Below are 11,943 nucleotides of genomic sequence, written 5' to 3'. Positions count from 1 at the left end.
AAGAAAACACAGGTACTAAGTTCATGGATCTTGGTTTTAGAGAGGATTTTATGAATATGACCTCAAAGGCAAGGGAAGTAAAAGCTAAAATAAATGCATGGGACTACATCAAACTGAAAAACTCTGCTTGGCAAAAGAAACCATCAACAAGGTAAAGAGACAACCATTCAAATGGGTAAATATATTTGCAAGCAATGCCTCCGATAAGAGCCTCATATCTAAAATATCTATCATACAATTCAAGAACAACAAAAAAGCAAATGATCCAATCAAAAAATGGGCAGGAACAGATACTTCTCCTTAGAGGACATACAAATGGCCAACGAATACATGAAAAGATGCTCAATATCGCTAGCTATTAGGGAAATGCAAAAAACCACACTGAGATACCATCTCACACCTGTTAGAATAGCTATAATCAACAGGACAATAACAAATGCTGGAGAGGATGCGGAGAAAAAGAACCCTCATACACTGCTGGTGGGACTGCAAATTGGTACAGCCACTATGGAAAACAGTATGGAGGTTCTTCGAAAAACTAAGACTTGACCTACCATATGATCCAGCAATCCCTTTACTGGGTATTTACCCTTAAAGACTTGAAAAGCCATATCTGAAGAGATATTTGCTCACCGATGTTCATAACAGCATTATTCACAGTGGCTAGGACATGGAAGCAATCAAAATGTCCTATGATAGATGATTGGCTAAAGAAGCTGTGGTACATATAGACAATGGTCTATTACTCAGCCATAAGAAGAGAGAAAATATTGCCATTTGTGACAACATGGGTGGACCTCGAGATAATCATGCTAAGTGAAATAACCCAGACAGAAAAAGTTGAAAATCACATGATATCACTCATATGTGTGACTATAAACCTAAAAGCAATAAATGAACAGGACAAACAAACAGAGACTCATGGACATGGACTATAGACTAGTGGTTACTAGAGGGTAGGGGGTGAGTGAGGAGCGGGGAGGTAGACAGGGTAAAGGGGGTCAAATATAGGGCAGTAGGTGGAGGATAAAGTGGGTAAAAGGAATCAAATATATGGTACCTGAAGGACACAGGATTTTGGGTTGTAAACACTCAATAGAATATACAGATGTTATAATGTACACCTGAAAATTATATAATTGTATTAACCAATGTTACTCCAATAAACTTAATTTAAAAATATTAAGAAATAATGTATATATGGTAAAGTACAAAAAATCTTAAATATAATACTCAATAAATTTTGACCCACATGCGCACATGCATGTACACACACACACACACAGTGAAACCACATAAATCAAGCTACAGAACACTTCCAAAATTACAGAAGCCTCATGCCCCTTCCTAGTCAGCTCCTCAGGAGGATGTTTAAGAGGTAACAGCACTTGTAATTGTGTTGTGTGACATGAACTTCCATGCATCATTAATTAGTGGATGCTTTCTATAAAGCAATTTTATGATATCATCAAAACTATTGATAATGCTTAAATTCTTTATTTTGGAAAAATTTGAGCTCCTTAGACTCTATTCTAAGCAAATAATGAGATGTAATAAAACATATACATGTAAAGATACTCTTCACTGCAAAAATGTTATAAAAAAATAGAAATTGGGGAGATGTAGGTCAAAGGATATAAATTTTCAGTTAAAGAAGAATAAGTTCTGAGGATCTAATATACAGCATGGTGACTACAGATAACAACACAGTATTGTATACTCGAAGGCTGCTGAATGCAGATTTTAAGCATTCTCACCATGTACACAAAAAGTTAACGATGAGAGGTGATGAATGTTTAATTATTTTGATCGTGGTAATCATTTCAAAATGTATATGTATATAAAATCATCACAAATATATACAGTTATAGTTGTCAATTAATTTTCAATAAAGTTAGGGAAAAAGTAAAGCACACACAAAAAATTAGAAATAGCCTAAGTATGCATAAGGGAAAGGTTAGATTATAATATATTTACTTGATGAAATAGTTGCGGTCATTAAATATTCAGCTTTTGAAAAATATATGACATGAAAAAATACTCATAATGGTTAGGTATTAATAGTTAATAATAAAAGGGGAAATTCAATATGATTTTAATTTTGAAAAACATTGCTTTTATGAAAAAAAGACTGGCTTGGTATTATCTCTACTTAATAAAAATGTAGGAAATCTAATTTTGTTCTTTTGCTTTTTGTATTTTCCAAAATTTTTTATAATCACATGTATTTCTTTTATAATTAAAAGAAAACCTTACTTTAAAAAAGCAAGCAAGGAAAGTAAACTAATTGTCATTGGTTCAGTTCTTTTGAGGATGAAATAAAAGCTGTCCCATAGTTGACCACAATTTCTGTACAATTTACATTGGAAACCTAAATAATAAAAACAACAAAGCACAGAACAGTTCAACAGTTAAATGAATACATCTATGAAGGCTCTCATGACACACCTTGTGTTATAGACAATTGATAAAGGCTTGTCATTTCAATGTTTTGTCAAAAGAAAAAGACTTTGAATGATATTCCTTCAATACGAAGAAAGGAAGAAATAAAAGAAAAAGCGATAGCCTCTACAATGATTCATTTTCATTTTCTTCCCAGAGTTCACAGGTGAGCTCAAAGTCAATCCAATTTAGAAGCTTCTGAAGGAAACCCAAAGTCTTAACACCCACATAGCACAGACTACATGCATAAGCAAGTATCTGACCTGATCTTTGTTTTAAGGTTCTTTACCAAAGAGTAAAATTCGAGGCCAGAAACTATATTCCCTGGTAGACCCTTAAATAACTCCCTGCTTTATTTTTGCTAGCAGTTGGAGGGAAAAATAAACTTGTCAAGGTCTGTGCAACACAATTCATATGGATTGAGCAAGAAGATATTTGAGTTTTTACTTTATATTTATTTTCACGCCAACTTTTAAATTTTTCTATTCTCTCTGTGTACAGAATATATCAGCACAGTCGTATGTGTACATATTTTAAAAATAAGTATCCATACGTATATCAGGATGTTCATGCTCATGATTTTTTAATGGTAGGAGAGTATGCAAAAAAAAAAAAAAGTGGAGCCCATCAGTCTTCACCAGAGGATCTCAGCCTTGATTAATTGTAAAATATGTTGCAATTAATATTTTACTGATAATAGTGAAAAACTATATCAGTTTGTGTTTTTTAAAAATCAGAGCAGATTCAATATTATTACTCTCAGTTCTTACATTGGTAGAGTGATTACAAATTTTTTTTAAAGACTTTGTTTTTTAAAGCAGATTTAGGTTCACAGAAAAATTAAAAGGAAAGGGCAAAGATTTCTCCCATACTCCTATTCCCACATATGCATAGCTTCCCCCATAATCAACATCTTCCCTCAGAGTGGTACATTTGTTACAACTGATGAACTTACACTGACACATCATGATTACACAAAGTCCATAGTTTATATTAGGGTTCACTCTTGGTGTTGTACATTCTATGGGCTTGGACAAATGTATAATGACACGTACCAATCATTATAGTGTCATCCAGAGATTTTTATGGCCCTAAAAATCCTCTGTGTCCCCCTATTCATCCCTCCTTCTGCCCTCCAACTCCTGGCAACCACTTTTCTCTTCATTATTGCCATAGTTTTGCTTTTTCCAGAATGTCATATAGTTGGAACCATACAGTACATATGTAGCCTTTTCGGATTTTCTTCTTTCACTTGCACTTAAGTAACATGCATTTAAGCTTTCTCAATGTCTTTTCACAGCTTGATAGTTCACTTCTTTTTAATGATGAATAATATTCCATTTCCTGGATATACCATAGTTTATCAATCCATTCACTTACTGAAGGAAGTTTTGGTTGCTTCCAAGTTTGGCACTTATGAATAAAGCTGCCAAAAACATCTGTGTGCATATTTTTGTTGGATAGAAATTTTCAACTCTTTTGGGTAAATATCAAGGAGTGTGATTGCTGAATCATATGGAAGGGTATGTTTAGTTTTCTCAGAAACTACCGTCTTCCAAAGTGGCTGTACCATTTTGCATTTCCACCAGCAATGAATGAAAGTTCCTATTGTTTCACCTCCTCAGCAGGATTTGTTGTTGGCGTTCTGGATTGTGGTCATTCCGATAGATGTATAGTAGTATCACATTGTCGCCCTAATTTGTATTTCTCTGATGGCATATGATATGAAATACCATTTCATATGCTTATTTTCCATTTGCATATCTTACTTGGTGAGGTGTCTGATAAGGTCTTTGGTCCATTTTTTTTTTTTTTAACACCTACAGCACCTGGTATTCCTAGATGATCTCCCATCCAAGTACTAACCAGGCCCGACCCTGCTTACCTTCCAAGATCAGACGAGATTGGGCACATTAAGGGTGGCATGGCGTAGACTCTTTGGTCCATTTTTAAACCAGGTTGTTTGTTTTCTTTTTGTTGAGTTTTAAGAGCTCTTTGTATATTTTGGATAATAGTTCTTTATCACATGTGTCTTTACAAATATTTTCTCCCAGTCTGTGGCTTGTCTTTCATTCTCTTGACATTGTCTTTAGCAGAGAACAAGTTTTTTAAATTTCAATGAAGTCCAGTTTATCAATTATTTCTTCCATGGATCGTGCCCTTGGTGTTGGTGATGTGCTTTTCTGAGTGGAAAAGACAATCATACAGCTTGCCCCATTTTCTCCAAAGTCCCACATTGGCCCTCATTGCTGTGGTACTATTAATAATCCAGAAAATTATAAATCATTATAATACATTGTTTTCTCATTAGAAAATATCTCATTCTCTTTTAAATGAGAAATATGAATGGATATATCAAATACAAAGAGATAATAGACAAAGTATGCATAAATAGTTGATAAACAAAAATAGTGCTATGAATATTTCTATTAATAATATATAACACATATTACTACCAAACCAAAGCAACGATGTGAATAAAATTAGCATTGTTATTGACATTAATATTAATTTTTAAAACATTCAACAGATGGCACATTAAGTTTCATCTAAGCTTATTCTTCAATTGTAATGCTTCCTTGCCCCATTAATATACCTGTGGAAAAATGTGCTGAGAAACTTGTCTTGCATTTTAAATGACATTAAAAATTAGACACACCATCTACGGCCATGCTACCCTGAACAAGCCTGATCCCATCTGACCTCGGAAGCTAAGCAGGGTCAGGCCTGGTTAGTACTTGGATGGGAGACCACCTAGGAAGACCAGGGGCTGTAGGTGTAAAAAATAAAAAAATAAGGGATTGTAAGTTGACAAGGGTTGCCCCACCTAAAAAAAGAAATAATAAGGTCAACCAAGGGTTGCCTCACCTAAAAAAAGAAATAATGAAGTTAATTAAATAAAAATTAGGCAAACCCTGTGTTTTTCTATGTTGTGTTGTAACATTTGGAAATTCCAAGTAACTGATTACTTAGATGGATGAAATGATTTTATTAATATCGAATCAAGAAAAAAGATCTTTAGTAGTATTTTCTTATTTTTTTCTGTAAAATATTTCCAGATTTTTTTTTCCGTATCTGGGTAGATCATAAAAGAGTGGCATGGCTATGAACATCATCTACCATTCATGTTGCAATAGGAAAAAGGCAAGAATCTTAGGCCTATATTTCAGTCCCATCTGAAGAGATTGTTTCTCCATCAATATTCCAGAAATCCAGATTACTCCTTAATCTCCAGGTAGTTCATGTGGACTCAAATTTCAGAGATGTAGATAGTATCAAGACTTAGAGAAACCCTGAGGTCTAGAGATGGGAAGGAGAGAGATGTGAAACCAGAGAGGGACTACTTTATTCCAAAGTTTCCTCAAACAGAGATAGACCAACCATGTGTCATAACACCACCCTATATCAACACCTCCAGCTACTCTTGGCCTTACTTAGACATTGATGGGATCATAAAACACAGTATTAAAGTGAGAAGTCATTTTGTTCCTCTCAGATCTCATAGTAATTTTGTCAAGCCCAGAAGGCAATGTGTCAGAAGGGCAAAAATGAAGAGCCCAAAGGAAAGAATACAAACTAAACCAAGCCAAACAAACAACACAAAAGCAAACAACAAAGGCTTTCTAGTCTCTGTACTGGAAATAGTGAACAGATGTTCTTCAAATCCACTGAAAACTGCCTTAAGTTGAATAATCAGAATTTAGACATATTGTAATTTTGGTACAGATGGGATAGAGAGCCCACGGGATTAAAAATCTAGTTATAAATAGAAAAGCAGAAGTAGTGGGTGAGGATATTTTCAGAGGAGAGAGTTAGTCAACGTGAGAATGGGTTACTGATGGAGGTCATTCAAAGGACATTCACTCTCAGCAGACATTAAAATAGGATAAAATCTCAGCCTTCTGGGCCAATGCAAATTAACTCTCAAACCTCTCAAGATTTTGCAATGCTAGGATTCTCTGTAGGGTATAATTAAATGTTACTATCAGATTTGTCCTGTGAAATGTCAAGAAACAGATATCTCTCAGAAGTAGTTCATCCTGGTCAAGGTAAACCCCACTTTCCTGTCCCTACCAGAACCATACATGGACAGATAACAGGATTTGGATTTGGGGGACAATCTTCAGGACATTAAGCAATGATCCTCAACACTGGCCGCACACTATAATTATCTGAAGAGCTTTAAAAAATATCGATGCTGCAAGACTTGTACACTGAAAACTATAGGACATTGTTGAAAGAAATTAAAGACCTAAATAAATGGAAATATCTCATATTAATGGATTGGAAGGCTTAGTATTGTTAAGATGTTCAAATTTATATACAGAGTCAACACAACTTCTATCAAAATCCAGGATGGCTATTTTGTAGAAATTGACAAGCTGATCCTAAAATTCATATAGAAATACAGGGAACCCAGAACAGGCAAAACAATCTTGAAAAGGAACAACAAAGTTTTAGGACTCAAGCTTCTTGACTTCAAACTTACTACAAAGCTACAGTAATGAAGAAAGGTACTGGAATAGGTCAGACATAGAGATCAATGGAATAAAAATGAGAGTCCAGAAATAAACAGATTTTTGATAAGGGTGCCAAGACATTCAGTGGGGAAAGAATAGTCTTTTCACTAAATGGTGTTAGGACAAGTAATATTGTGATTTATAGTAAGAAATGTATATTTGGTCTTATATATGTCTCCATTTCTGGCACAAAACTCCTAAAACGCTGGAAATTTCCTAAGTGATAAGAGCCGTAGAGGAATCTTTTGCTATGTTAATGGAGTGACTTTTGGAGAGCACCTACAAATCTGGGGGCTAGTTGTCAGGAAAAACAACCCAGTGATTTGAGGTTTGGAATTTTTAGTCCTAATCCCCTAACCTCTGGGGCAATGGGCAGTGGAGGGGAGGGGAGCTGGAGGTTGAATCAATTGTTAATGGCCAATGACTTAATCAATCATGCCTAAGCAATGAAGCCTTCATAAAACCCCGAAAGGACAAGGCTCTAAGAGTGGGGAGAGTAGGGCACTCAGAGCATGGAAGTTCCATGCCCCTTTACCCATATCTTGCCCTGTGCGTCTCTTCCATCTAGCTGTTCCTGAGTTATATCTTTTTATAATAAACTGGTAATCTAGAAAGCAAACGTTTTCCTGAGTTCTGTGAGCCACTCCAGCAAATTAATAGAACCTAAGGGGGCGGTCATGGGATCCATAGCCAGAGCCCAGGTGATAACCTGGACTTGCTACTAGCATCTGAAGTGAGGCAGAAGAGTTGGAGGGACTCTTGTGGGACTGTGGAATCTGATACTATCTCTAGGTGAATAGAGTCAGAATTGAACTGAATTATAGGTCACACAGTTGGTGTCAGAGAATTGTTTGGGAGTGTGCGGGAGAAAAAACCACACACCGGAACAGGATGCAGAATCGTATCTAGTGATCAAAAGTGGAAACAGAAATAGAATTACAGGATGGCTGAATACCTACATGCAAAAGGATAAAGTTGGGCTCTTACCTCATTACATATACAAAATTAACACAAAATACATCAAAGACATAAATGTAGAGGTAAAACTATAAAACTGTAGAAGAAAACAGGTATAAATCTTCATGACCTTGGATCAGGCAATGGTTTCTTAGATATGCTACCAAAAGCACAAGCACAAAGGGGAAAAAAAGGAAAAATTAGACTTCACCAAAATTAAAAACTTTAATTAAGAGCATCATAAGAAAATGAAAAGACAGCTCACAGAATAGGAAAAAATATTGGTAAATCATATATCTGCAAGTCATATATCAGTTATCACATATCAATAAATCTATATTCTAGTATTCAGAATATACAGACTCTTACAACTCAAAAATAAAAAAAGTATAATCTAATTTAAACATAGGCAAAGAATTCATTTGAATACACATTTCTTCAAAGAAGATATACAAGTGGACAATAAACACATGAAAAGATGCTCAACATTATGAGTCATTAGGAATGCAAATCAAAGTCATCATGCAAATCAAAGTCATCATGAGATACTACTTCTTCATATCCACCAGGATAGCTAGAATAAAAAAGACAGATAATAACAAGTGTTTATTGGGGAGGAAGTATGGAAATTGGAACCCTCACACATTGCTGGTGGGAATGTAAAATGGTGCAGTCACTTTGGAAAACAGTTTGACAGATCTTTGAAAAGTTAAACACAGCATTACCATGTGACCTAGTAATTTGACTCCTAAATATATACCCAAGGGAACTGAAAACACATATCCACACAAAATCCTGGACATGAATGTTCATAGCAACAGTATTCATGAGAGCCAGAATGGAAACAATCCAAATGTCTAACTGATGAACAGATAAACAAAATATGGTACAGCTATAAATGAAAAATTATTTAGTCATTAAAAGGAAGGATATAATGATTCATGCTACAGTAAATATGGCCTTAAAAACATTATGCTGTGTGACATCATACATATTGTATGATTCCATTGTTTTAAAATGTCCAGAGTAGCAAATCCATAGAGACAGAAAGTAGATCAGTGGTTGCTGGGGCTGGAAGGAGGAAGGAACGGGGAGAGGCTGTTAAAGGGTATAAGTTTCTTTTTGGGGAGATGAAAACATTCTGGAATCAAGGGGTGGCAATGGTTGCACAACTTTGTGAATCCACTAAAAATCACTGAATTATATATTTTAAGAGGGTGAATTTTATAGTATACAAATTATATCTCAATTTTAAAATTCTATGAAAAATATTAATGACTAATCTCTACTCAGATCAATTAAATCCAAATATCTGGAGATGAGCCCTGGGCATTCGAATTTTTGAAGCACAATGGGTTAGTAATCCACTGCATTAAACAAACCATCAATCTTTTTTTTTAATTGTGAATTTATCAGCAGAGATTAAAAAGATTCTTTGACCCTCTGTTGCTCTAATGGTTAATTTTGATGAAGACACATGGTAGGAAAAGGTCTAGAGTAATCATAGCTAAAATTCATCAGTGCTATCAGTTAAGGAACGTATTAACTATTTCATTGCATTATAACGTGATTTTTAAAAACAGTTTTACCCAGTGTTAATCAGTTAGCATGTTCTTACATGTTCTCCACATTGTAATATCATTTAAGATTTTGCAAAGGATGTAACATTACCCTTAATTACAGCGTCAACATAACAATCTGTAATGCCAGAGGGCTTTTTTGTATGTTTTTTTAAATCTACTCTTGCTTCAAAGTTCACAATAGGATAACCACGGTAATCCCTAGCTCTGAGGATTTCTCCCTCTGGACCCAGAAGTGGGATGCAGCCCCAAGTAAAGGCAAGAACCACAACTGCCCGGTGGTTTTCAATTTTACTTTATCATTTGTATAATATCCCACTTAACTCCAAAAAGGAAGTTGAAGTAATTTGATTGTTTATCTAAGAAAGTAGATTTAGGCCCAGAGCAGGCCTGAGAAGCAAAGTATTAGGTTTCTAGCAAGGTTCCTTATGCAGAGAGATATGAATTTAATAATTGCCCCACTTACCCTGGATATTATGTGTCATTTTGGAAAATTATTGTTTTCTACATGGTCTAATCTCATGATGAGAAACAGCAGGGACAAAGGCATGCAGAAGACACAGATGCAACAGCAAAGTTCTTGTACAGTCTACTGGGAAACACTTTGTTTTTGCTAAAATGCCAGAATCATATACACTTTTTTTTATTAGAGAGGTTTTGCATATTTAAGCTATAATGTTTCTGAAACATGTAAGTCTCTAAATCATGGCTTTTAAACTTTTAATCTCCTAGTAATAAGTATAATGGATGAAATGCAAAACACACTCCTGGAGCATATCAGTAAAATAACTCTAACTTTACTACTTTGTATTCCATGTAATTCAGAATTGAAGTGAGTAAAAGTAATGCCATTAATTATTTGATCTAGACTGCTTGCTGTTCATTTCACTAGCCTTTGCTAATATTGAATTACACTAATTATATTAATATTTAGTTTGGGGGGTAGAGTCAATGGAAATAAGATTAGTACAATCTACTGAGGTATGTTCAACACTGGGGTAATATTGAATCTGTTGAATTTAGAATTACCCTAATAATAACAGCAATTTAAACAAACTTTTTACTAGATACTTCTGTGCTAGCCATGATAAAATAATTGGTACCACACAGCCTTACCACTATAAACAACCACAAAATTAGGTTAAATACATAAAATAACTGTTTTCAGAAACTGGACAACAGTCAGGGAGGGCTATAATCCCTAAAAAAGGGAAACAAACAAGGTAAGTTCCATACATACAAAAAAACTTCACTAATAAATTACTTCAAACATTTAAGGAAGAAATAATACTAATCCTACACAATTCTTTTTAGAAAATAGAGAAGAGAACACTTACAAACGTGTTTTATGAGACCACATTTACTTTTTTATCAAAACTAGAAAAGACATTACGAAAAAGGAAAACTACTGACCAATATTATCATTAGCTTAGATGTAGAAGTCCTTAAAAATTTTTTTAGCAAATTGAACCCAACGACACAGAAAAAGAATAATTTTCATGTTCTCATAGGGTTTATTCCAAAAGTGCAATATTAGTTTAACATTTGAATACAAAATGATGCCATTTAACGGAATAAAGAAGAAAAATCATATCATCACCACTGTAGTTGCAGAAAAAACAAGTGACAAAATTAAAAACTCATTCATGACGAAACTTCTCAAAAAACAAACTTCCTCAACCTGATAAAAGACATCTACAGCTAGCAACATACTTAATGGTGAAAGATTAAAACATTTCCCTACTAAAATCAAGATCAGGGCAAGTCCGTCCACTCTCACCACTCCTAGGAGAAGTCGTAGATACTTTTATCGGAGGTCTTCAATAGTGTAATAAGACAAAAAAAAGAAATAAAAGGCATAAACTGTAAAGAAAGTAGTAAAACTGTCCTTATTTGCAGATGACATGATCAGGTACATAGAAATCTTAAATAACTTAACGAAAGCTACCAGAGCTATTAAGTGAATTTAAGAAGGTTTTAGGATACAAGGTCAATATACAAAACTCAGTTGTATTTCTATATATTAGCAAGTGAACATTTAAAAAATTAGACTTAAATAATTCAATTTAGAATATCTTTAAAACCTTAAAATACTTAGGTATGCACTTAATAAAATATATATAAGATACATACCATGAAAACTACAAAAATTGCTAACAGAATCAAAGAAGACAGACAAATAGAAAGACTATTGTTAAGATGTCAGGTTCTAAGAATTGATCTAAAGAATCGGCACAAACCTAATCAGAATCTTAGAAGACTTTTTTTTAAAAAAATTAACAAATAGACTATAAAATTTTGATAGGCATTTGAAGGCCCTAAAACAGATAAAGCAATTTTGAAAAAACAAAACAAAACGAAACAAAACCAAAGCTCAAGGATGAGCACTGTTTCAAAACTGCTATAATGTGATGGATAATCAAGACAATGTGGTACTGGCATAA

The 11,943-nt window shown here is 34.2% G+C and overlaps 1 non-coding gene and 1 pseudogene across 1 annotated transcript; one reads left to right on the top strand and one right to left on the bottom strand.

Annotated features, from left to right (window-relative positions):
• Window positions 1-4,259: 4,259 nt before the first annotated feature.
• On the bottom strand, window positions 4,260-4,377 carry LOC112474832 (annotated as a pseudogene).
• Window positions 4,378-5,102: 725 nt separating this feature from the next.
• On the top strand, window positions 5,103-5,221 carry LOC112474829. Its single transcript, XR_003044543.1, has one exon. It is a non-coding gene; the product is annotated as a 5S ribosomal RNA (ribosomal RNA).
• The last annotated feature ends 6,722 nt before the right edge of the window (window positions 5,222-11,943 follow it).

Source organism: Pteropus alecto, unplaced genomic scaffold (assembly GCF_000325575.1).
Source record: "Pteropus alecto unplaced genomic scaffold, ASM32557v1 scaffold7, whole genome shotgun sequence".
In the NCBI taxonomy this organism is placed as follows: Eukaryota; Metazoa; Chordata; class Mammalia; order Chiroptera; family Pteropodidae; genus Pteropus; species Pteropus alecto.
Note: the sequence above shows the minus strand (reverse complement) of the source record. Positions and strands in the feature narration are given on the sequence as shown.